The sequence below is a fragment of the Thunnus thynnus genome, chromosome 18, assembly GCF_963924715.1.
Source record: "Thunnus thynnus chromosome 18, fThuThy2.1, whole genome shotgun sequence".
In the NCBI taxonomy this organism is placed as follows: Eukaryota; Metazoa; Chordata; class Actinopteri; order Scombriformes; family Scombridae; genus Thunnus; species Thunnus thynnus.
This window is the reverse complement of record NC_089534.1, coordinates 732,869-741,962: the sequence shown is the minus strand read 5'-3', so window position 1 is coordinate 741,962 and position 9,094 is coordinate 732,869. Positions and strand designations below refer to the sequence as shown.

The 9,094-nt window shown below is 37.4% G+C and overlaps 2 protein-coding genes and 1 long non-coding RNA gene across 6 annotated transcripts in view; 2 read left to right on the top strand and 1 right to left on the bottom strand.

Moving 5' to 3' along the window:
• LOC137169470 (uncharacterized) overlaps positions 1-9,094 on the top strand; it is a 125,914-nt gene that overhangs the window by 12,923 nt on the left and 103,897 nt on the right. The gene's annotated exons all lie outside the window — the stretch shown is intronic.
• LOC137169482 (uncharacterized) overlaps positions 1-9,094 on the bottom strand; it is a 118,493-nt gene that overhangs the window by 16,614 nt on the left and 92,785 nt on the right. The window lies entirely within an intron of this gene.
• Positions 1-9,094, top strand: part of LOC137169474 (NLR family CARD domain-containing protein 3-like) — a 36,276-nt gene that overhangs the window by 11,082 nt on the left and 16,100 nt on the right. The gene's annotated exons all lie outside the window — the stretch shown is intronic.

The following is a 9,094-nucleotide window of genomic DNA, read 5'->3' as shown; positions in this document are numbered from 1 at the left end:
TTTCTTTATTATTCATTCTGTTATAGTTTGAACATGAAGTTAAAATAGTTCAGTTTTAGTATATTAATAGAATAGTGATATATGTATTAATAGTGTATAAATGTCCACACAGACAAATAATAATGTATTTTTACTGTTTTACATGAAGACATATTGTTACAGATTTACTAATCAGATAAGTGTGTGTGGTTCCAGGCTGATGATGATGATGATGATGATGATGATGATGATGTGGTGCAGGTGATCAATCAGAGCTGGAGATTGATCCAGGAGGACATCAGCAGGGTCAGAATCATTGATCATTGATCAGATATCAGATATCCAGTAATCACAGACACGTCAGGTCTCACATTAATGAGTTTACCAACAATCACAGCTGGAAATCATGTTGCTATATGTGACCATATGTGATATTTACAATGTGATGTTACTGTAGTGCAGAGAAATATTAATATTATAGAAACACCATAGAATATTATATGATAGAGTAATATTGTAGAATGATTACAGATATGTTATATAAATACAATGGAAAAGGAAAGTAGGCTGCTGTAAAGTCCAATAAAACAATAAAAACCTAAATCCTTTTTATTCATTGTTAATTGTACCTTGGTCATAAGAACTCAGCTGCCCATCATAAATTAAAGTTTATTAATCCAACATGTTATATCCTGTATATTCATATCATTAACAATAATAATAATAATAATCTTTATATCTGTTTTCTAAACAAAGTTCATGTGCTTTAATAAAGTTAATAATATTAGTGCAGCAGCTGTTCAGGCTGATTGATGCTTCAACACATAGAAACATGAATCCAGTTGATTGAGGTGTGAATGAGTTCAAACAGCAACAACATGAAAGAAACTAACAGTCTATTAAACACAGATGTTCACAACTGTAACAGTGAATCTTTTCTCATTTCAAGTAGAATGAAGCTGCATTTAAAATAAAATACATATGTTGTGGCAGAAAAAGGTGAATCATAGAGGAATCGGTTGGTTGAGACACAGGTGTCAGATGGGGAATCTCTTTATTCACAGCGGCCTACTAACAACGTAGTCAGAGATATCTTCCAACATTACAGAACATGACATTCCTTTTTTATACTGAGGACAGGCTGTGTGTGTGCATGTGTGCAGGTTGGGTGTCCTGTTTACCAGACTCTTTGGCTACCCCAAATTCTAAAGAAGGCTGGGACATTTCTCAATTTCACTTATCTTGGACTTTGACCAAATGTGAGTGGGCGTCTCTGCACTATGTGTGTGTGGGGGGTACTTCGCCCCTTTCCCAATATTCCAAATGTCTCCTGTTTGTTTGTTTGTTCAGCATCGGTCCAGGTCATAGTGACCTGGCTCTCATTCTCCTACATATCCCCCCTGACATCACTGTAGTGATTTAGACTATATGTGTTGAATATGAGTGATGGATAACATAACACATTGCAAAACTGAAACAGTAAAATGATATAATATTCAGGATAGTCGCATGAGAATAACATTACTATGATAACATTCATCATAATGCAATTGGAGTACATGAGACAGTTCACAACTTCAGAGATGTATGGGAGTGAAAAACCTTTTAGAAGGAAAATTATCCCATGGCCTCTTCCCCAAAGGTGACCAACTTCTCAAGTCACACCTTGAACCATGAACCATCAACAACACATTTTCATAATAACTCAAACAGCGGTTCATCAAATTAAGTGGATATGACAGGACAATTTATACTGTAATGACTTAAAAGTGCTTAATTCAGTGTATTGTGGTGCAATTCAGTCCACTGAGTCCATCAACAGGTATCAAGTCAAAGTCCCCCCTGTCGGGCTCCTTTCCATTCTGACACCTTTCCCTTAATACCTGAGTCCCTCTTCTCACCGTACTCAGAGCTCATTCTCCTCTTGCTCTGACTCATCCTCAGGATCATTGGCATCGTTCAAAGAATCAGGTATCAGGAGCAAGTCTGCGTCCCCCAGTAGTCCTTGGACCACTGGGCGCATGAGTCATTGTCCATTTGCCAGTACATTTACCATCCGAGCTCCCTGCAGGCCCATCATCATGTCCATTTGTCTGTCCATTGCTCGCAGGCACTGTCTCTTCAGCATGGGAACGATGCAACATGCCAAAAAAGAAACCATAATTAGAACTATGGCAGCACTCATGGCTGCCTTGGCCAAAACGGCATTTCCCTAAAATTTGGTCTAGCCAATCCAGAGACAGGCTACCTCCCCCACCAGCATTCCCCCTGATCTCTACTTTTAACTTTTGCAGTTTCATCATGACCATTGTGAATGATCCATCAGCATTTTTATTATTTGGGATGTATGTACAACAATATTTTCCAAACATTTGACAAAAACCCCTTCGTTCTGCTGTCATCCGTTCCAACACTTTCTGTTTTGCCATGCTACTGTAGTAGTCACATGTAACTGTGCCCCCAATGCTCTAAACAACTCACTGCTATAATTAGTGTACCTCTGTTGGTTGTAGTAAATATACTGTGAAACTGGTGTGGGAAATCTGGTGTGGGCCCTAGCACTGTCTGGATGGATGTGTCTGTTTTTGCATCGTACTCATCTGAATCATTGAGAGTGGCTTCCTTCATGGCCTGCTGCTCTCCTTCTGGCGTCTTGCTATTGCTTGGATCTTCTTGGGCCTGACAGGGGCGGCTTCTTCTATGGTCACTTGGATTAAAAAACAATTAATTTCTCTGTGCAGGACTCAGGGTGAGCACAAGGGAGGGGGGACTATATTTAACTCTCTGCGTCTGTGTACTTTCCAGGCCGGTTGCCAAACTATGAGTCAACTGTACTACAACGTCCATGCACACCTTACTCACTCCCACTGGCCCTTCACACCAATCACACTCGTCCCCTTCAGTCATTCACACCTCTCCTTTAACTCTTTAACTTTTCTTTAACCCCTTCAATTCTGACTTCTCAATTTTAAATTCGCAACAACAACTTTTCTATCTGCGCCACAACCTCGCCTATTCCACTTCAACCAAACAACACTTCTCTCGCACCCATGCACTTACTTCCAACTTTGCAATTCAAACATACATTTACACATGTTCTTCGGAATAAACACGCATTGCAGATTTACTGGATAAAACAATTTGCATAAACAAAGTGTTACGTTTATGAGATAGAGCAAATTAATTAAATTTCACTTTATTCTGTTTAAGAATCAACGGGACCCATTAAGCTTTGTGCAATATGCAATTTAAAACTCTCACACAGCGCTTCACTGTCTCTGATCCTTTTTCTTTTCAGACACACTCACTTCCGTTGAGTCACACAAACAGATTTTAACACACACACCATCAGTCTGAGTCAGGTCTGGTTAGTTGTCCTCAGTCAGGGAATGATTTTATATAAACATTTGTTTTTGTTTTGTTTTGTGTCCTTACTCTCAGGGTTTTTTGTTTTTTTTTTCTTTTTAAATCCCTCTAGGTTGTTCAGGGGATTTATGGAACTGGATATTATCTTCAACCGGATAATTTATTGGGAGTTGGAATGACTGGCTGATCAGACCAGTCTCTCCAGCTTTGACCCAAATTTTCTCCTGTATGAACTTTTGTGAGTTGGAAATTAGAAGGTCTGGAATTCACTCTTAGCTAGAAGTTATACACAGATATTATGACTATTCCAAAGTATTGATTAAAGGTCGCCCCAACTAAGGCTGAGGATCTGACAGATTCGGAGGAGATTGAACTTATAGGTCGCAGCTTAGGTGCTTTTTTGCACTGATGCATCTGATAAGTTCGGTTTACTCCTTGACTAATGGATGAGATGTGACTCTCCTCAACATATATTTATACTAAGTGAGTACACTTGGGTTAGGGTTTCCCAGTTAAGAGTATTGCTGCCCAAAAGACTTCCCCATAGCACCACTACCGTATCCCTTTTAGTTCCTCAGCCTGCGGTTATTGTATGCACACATCCAGAGGGCCCTGGCACCGGCTTTTCACTACATCACAGCACTTCACAAAACACTTATTTTCCACAGCATACAGCTCGAGCATCTCCGGCTCCGTTCTGTGCTTGGACAGCTCAACTTTCTAACATACAATTGGGACCCAACCTGTCCCTCGCTTTTTTTACTTGTTGGAACAAACCTCACAGAGAAAAACGTCAGAGAGGTTGAGGAGAAGAAAATGTTCTTACATGAGATCTGATGAAGAGTTTCAGGACTCCTCCTCCATATTATCATCAACTGTGTTCCTACAATCATCAATTGCACAATTATTCAGTCTAAATAAGTGTAAACTCAGACCTGCTGTCTGTCAAACATCTCAGCTACAGTTTGGTTTCATTGACAGAGGTTCAGTCCTGTAGACGCTCTGCCGTCTCATATTTTATCTGTAAAAGGTTTGTTTCTCCATATTATCTCATATTATCCTTTATAAACTGCCCTCTAGTAATTATAATCTCATCACTTTAACTTTAATGACTTTGTGTTCTTGTATATGTAGATGTCTGCTACTGTGCACAATCTTATCTTTAGTTTTCTCTCTTTCATCCTTTGAATGTTCTTTCTCCTTTTCTAACGGAGTAACGTCTGCCTCAGAGACCCTGTTTCAGCCCCGATGATGGTTTCTCCTCTTCATCACATTATGCTCTTGTTTCTGTCTTTATCACTTTGTATCTTTTGCATTTGAACGAAAGCGAGTTTCACTTAAAGTCACAAAGTTTTGAATCAAGTTTGTCGAAGCTGTTAAACATTTCTAACGTGTGTTGAGTCGGTTAGCTTCATTTAGCTTTAAAGCTACATGTTAATATAAACATGTAAATACACATAAACCGCGTCACAACAACAATATTTAACCAATAAACTGTTTTGTGCAGTTATAAACAGAATTTATTATAAACAGAATTTATTATCAACAGTATTTGTTACACAGTATTTATAATAAACAGTATTTATAATAAACAGTATTTATTGTACAGGTAACAATTCATTTTATTTCTCTTAGTTTTATCCAGACAGCTGCTGGGTTGTTTTCTTCAGGATGTAATATTTTATGACTGTACTGCAGTGTTTTCACTCTATTATTGTGATGTATTTATGAGACATGATATGTTTATGTGTTATGTGTTTTATGTTGTTTGTCAGGACTCTTAAAAGAGGTTGTAACAACTTGACTTTTGTGGTAGCTGAGTGTTGTAAAAGCCTCTGTATTGGCACACCAGTTAAAGTATGAGGACCAGGACCAGGGATGAGAGCTGTTCAACAGTTCATTGTCTTGTCCACAGGTTGACAATGAATAGTTGACTGGCAGGAGATGATGATGACGATGATGATGATGATGACTTAAGGGCTAAAAAAAAATGCAGATGAAACAATAATCAGCAAACAAAAGGTACTCTAGTAAATCTTAATCAAAAAGTACACAAAAGGTACTTTAATACTTTAAATCTCTACTTAAAAACACTCATTTGGTTATTAAACAAAGAAACTGCAATAACTATAACAGATGTCTTCAACTTACTCAATGAATGCATCTGATGCACAGTCAACTGGAGAAGGTAGCTTATAACACACAGCTCACCATGTGAGCAAGGCCTGAGCCAGGCCTCTTATCAGATCAGGTGTGGTTTGTTAGGTTAAGACCGAGTCCCGCCCACCGAATCATAATAATGAAGAACAGAAAGAACAATTTATTTTTGCACATATCACAGAGAAACAACAGACTGCATTAATGCATCTCAACACTTTTTATTTCCTTGTTGGAATAAAAGTCAAACATCAGACTGATAAAGATTCATATTGTCTGTTGATATTTGACTTTTGTTCCAGATTCTTCGTTCCAAAGTTCAGAGCTGCTGTTCTGTTATCAGATTTCCTTAAAGAACACTTCAGGATAAAGATAAATCCAGAGAGTTGAGACTGTTTGAGAATCAAAAGACCTTAAAAACTTCCTGCTGTCGGTTACATGTTTGTTCTTCTTCTGGTTGGTTTCCCATTGAAGCTGCGGATTAACTTCATCTTCACTCATCAGCTTGATTCAGATGATTTTCAGCATCTAAAGGTAACGTAACCAACAGTTTTCATCATGTTTGTTTTGAATGATGTGATAACAGTAGAGATGGTTGTTATAGTGATGAGTTATGTTGATTTGTTCGCTGCATTGGTGGAATGAACGAAACTCCAGAAGAAATAAGAAGAGCTTCATTTTGTTGAAGCTGAAATTCAACCTTCAAATGTTTGTTTGTTTTATTCTGTGTTTCATGTTGAGGCTCCACTTTGTGGCAGTCTGTTATTTGTCTAACAAGATTATTTTGATTGATAAGATTGTTTTCTCTGCCTATTTTATGTAAGAATATTGAGGAGCAAGCAAGCAAAGTTTATTTATATAGCACCTTTCACAAACACCAGTTACAAAGTGCTTCACAGTCTTCATTTTGTTGAAGCTGAAATTCAACTTCTTCAAATGTTTGTTTAATTCTGTGTTTCATGTTGAGGACTTTGACTTTGTGGTCTGTTATTTATCTAACTAGAATTTTTTTCTGCATATTTAATGTAAGAATATAGAGGAGAATATTATTATTATTATTATTAATAATAATAATTTATATAGCACCTTTTAAAAACAAAGTTTACAAAGTGCTTTGTCAAGGGGCCGTGATGGAAAAAGCACCTTTAGATTTAAGCCTCGACTTTGGAACAGCCAGAAGGGCCCCAGCTGAGGATCTAAGGCTGCGGGCTGGCTCGTACGGGCTCAGCATATCTGTTATGTAGCTTGGAGCTTCAGACCCAGACATGCTTTAAAAGTAATCAGTAAAATCTTAAAATCAATTCTAAAATGAACAGGAGAGAAGCCAGAATCGGGGTGATGTGATGTCGTTTGTTAAAACCAGTAAGAAGCTGAGCTGCTGCGTTCTGAACCGGTTGGAGGCGGAACAGGAATTTTTGTGTTATACTGGAACGGAGGGAGTTGCAGTAATCTAGTCTGGAGAAAATGAAAGTGTGGATGATTTTTTCAAGGTCAGAGTGGGAGAGCATTGGCTTAATTCTGGAAATGGTTCTGATTTGGAGGAAGCAGGACTGGACAACTTTTTTAATGTGTGGTTTGAAACTTAGACCTGAATCGAACAGTACTCCGAGATTTCTGGCGGTGGGCATCATGTGGGTGGATAGGGGACCAAGACTGATGGGGTTATTTGGATCAGGGGGACTGAACAGTATGACTTCTGTTTTTGAATTGTTGAGTTGAAGGAACTTTTGTTCCATCCAACAGTTGACATCACTGAGACAATCTACAGCAGCAGCTAGGCTTCTTGGGTCACCGGGTCTCAGGGGAAGGTATATCTGTGTGTCGTCTGCGTAGCAATGAAAAGAAACGTTGTGTTGTTGAATGATTTGGCCAAGTGGAAGCATGTAGATAGAAAATAAAATTGGACCTAAAATCAAACCTTGCAGTACACCACTGGTAATGTGGGCTGTGCAAGAAGTGAAATTACCGATGGTGACCGAGAAGGTTCTTTCTAAAAGGTAAGAATAAAACCAATCAAGTGCAGGGTCCTTGATTGCGCTCTCCTCCCTATCAGCTGGTAAAAGGAGGTCATTAGTTACCTTGAGGAGAGCGGTTTCTATGTAAAGCTCTAAAACCAGACTAAAATTTCTCAAAGATATTATTTTGACACATAAAAGCTAAAAGTGGGGTTGAAACTGCTTTTTCTAAAACTTTGCTTAAAAAGGGAAGTTTAGAGATTGGTCTAAAATTATTAAAAACAGAGGGATCGAGGTTAGGTTTCTTTAAAAGAGGTTGCACAACAGCATGTTTGAAAATAGAAGGAAAAAATCAATTTTCTAGGGAACTGTTGATAATCAGTAAAATACTGGGGCCAACTGTGTCAATAACTTTGGAGAAATTTCATGGGGATAGCATCAAGACTGCACATGGTGGGCTTCATGTGGGCTGTGATATCAGATAAAATGACAGTGATATAGAATTAAAATGACTAAAATAACAATTAATGTCCCTGCTGGTATGTAAAACATGGGCTGGGGGGGATTTGTTGCCTTATTTCCATGACCTTATCACTAAAAAATTTTAAAAACTTCTCACATGTTTCTTGTGAGGCATCAATAAAATGACAAGGGGATTGACTCTATTGTTTTAAATAAAATCCTGGAGTTAGAATGATTTGCTAAAATTAAACTCGAAAAAAAAATCTTTTAGTTTCTTTAACTGCCTTTTGATAGTTTGTCATTGCGTCTTTCCAGATCTGATAATAATGAAAAATGAGTAATAATATCTAGCTCAGACTATGCTTTGATATCAAACCAATCTGATCAATAAACAGTTTGATCAGCTTTCAACACTGACTGACTGTACAAAGTGATGTGATTATTTACTGAGATTTTACATAAAATCAACTTAAACTGTTTCAAACTGCTTTAAGTTTATTTTTTAAAACTTTTTCTTGAAGTCAGGAGTTACATGTTCCATTAATTTCATCGTTAGAGAATTTTCATGACAGTATGAAGGGTCACTACCTTCACTCACCTTTAAACTTACAAACATTATTACAGTTATTAAGACTTTATAATTGTGTCATTATGTCACAATAAACAGTCCAGCAGGAGGAGTTCATTTCAGAGGAAGCCTCATTAGTGATTAACTGTAATAAAAGGTCATAAAATATGTTACAGTTGAAAATCTCTGATAATGTTTTAGTCACTGAAATACTGTTGAAATCATCTTTTCACTGATGATATTCAGTTATTTAACCAGGCTGAGAGCTGCAGCAGCAAATAAAACTGTTTAGTTTGACAGATTTTACATGTTCACTCTCGTTCTGATGATGATGATGATGATGATGATGATGATGGTGATGATGATGATGGTGATGATGATGATGATGTGAATCATTAAGGTTCAAGCTTCTGTTAATTCAACCATATAATCTTCTGAACTAACTTCCTTATTATCCAACACTGACTAAAGGGCAAAAACATGGCAACTTAAGATTAAGAAGAAATCATAAATATGATAATTGACAACTATTGTCTGCAGTGATATTTATTTTTATTGCATCAGTAACTTTATGTTTATTCAGTAAATGATTGTTGGAAACTCATCA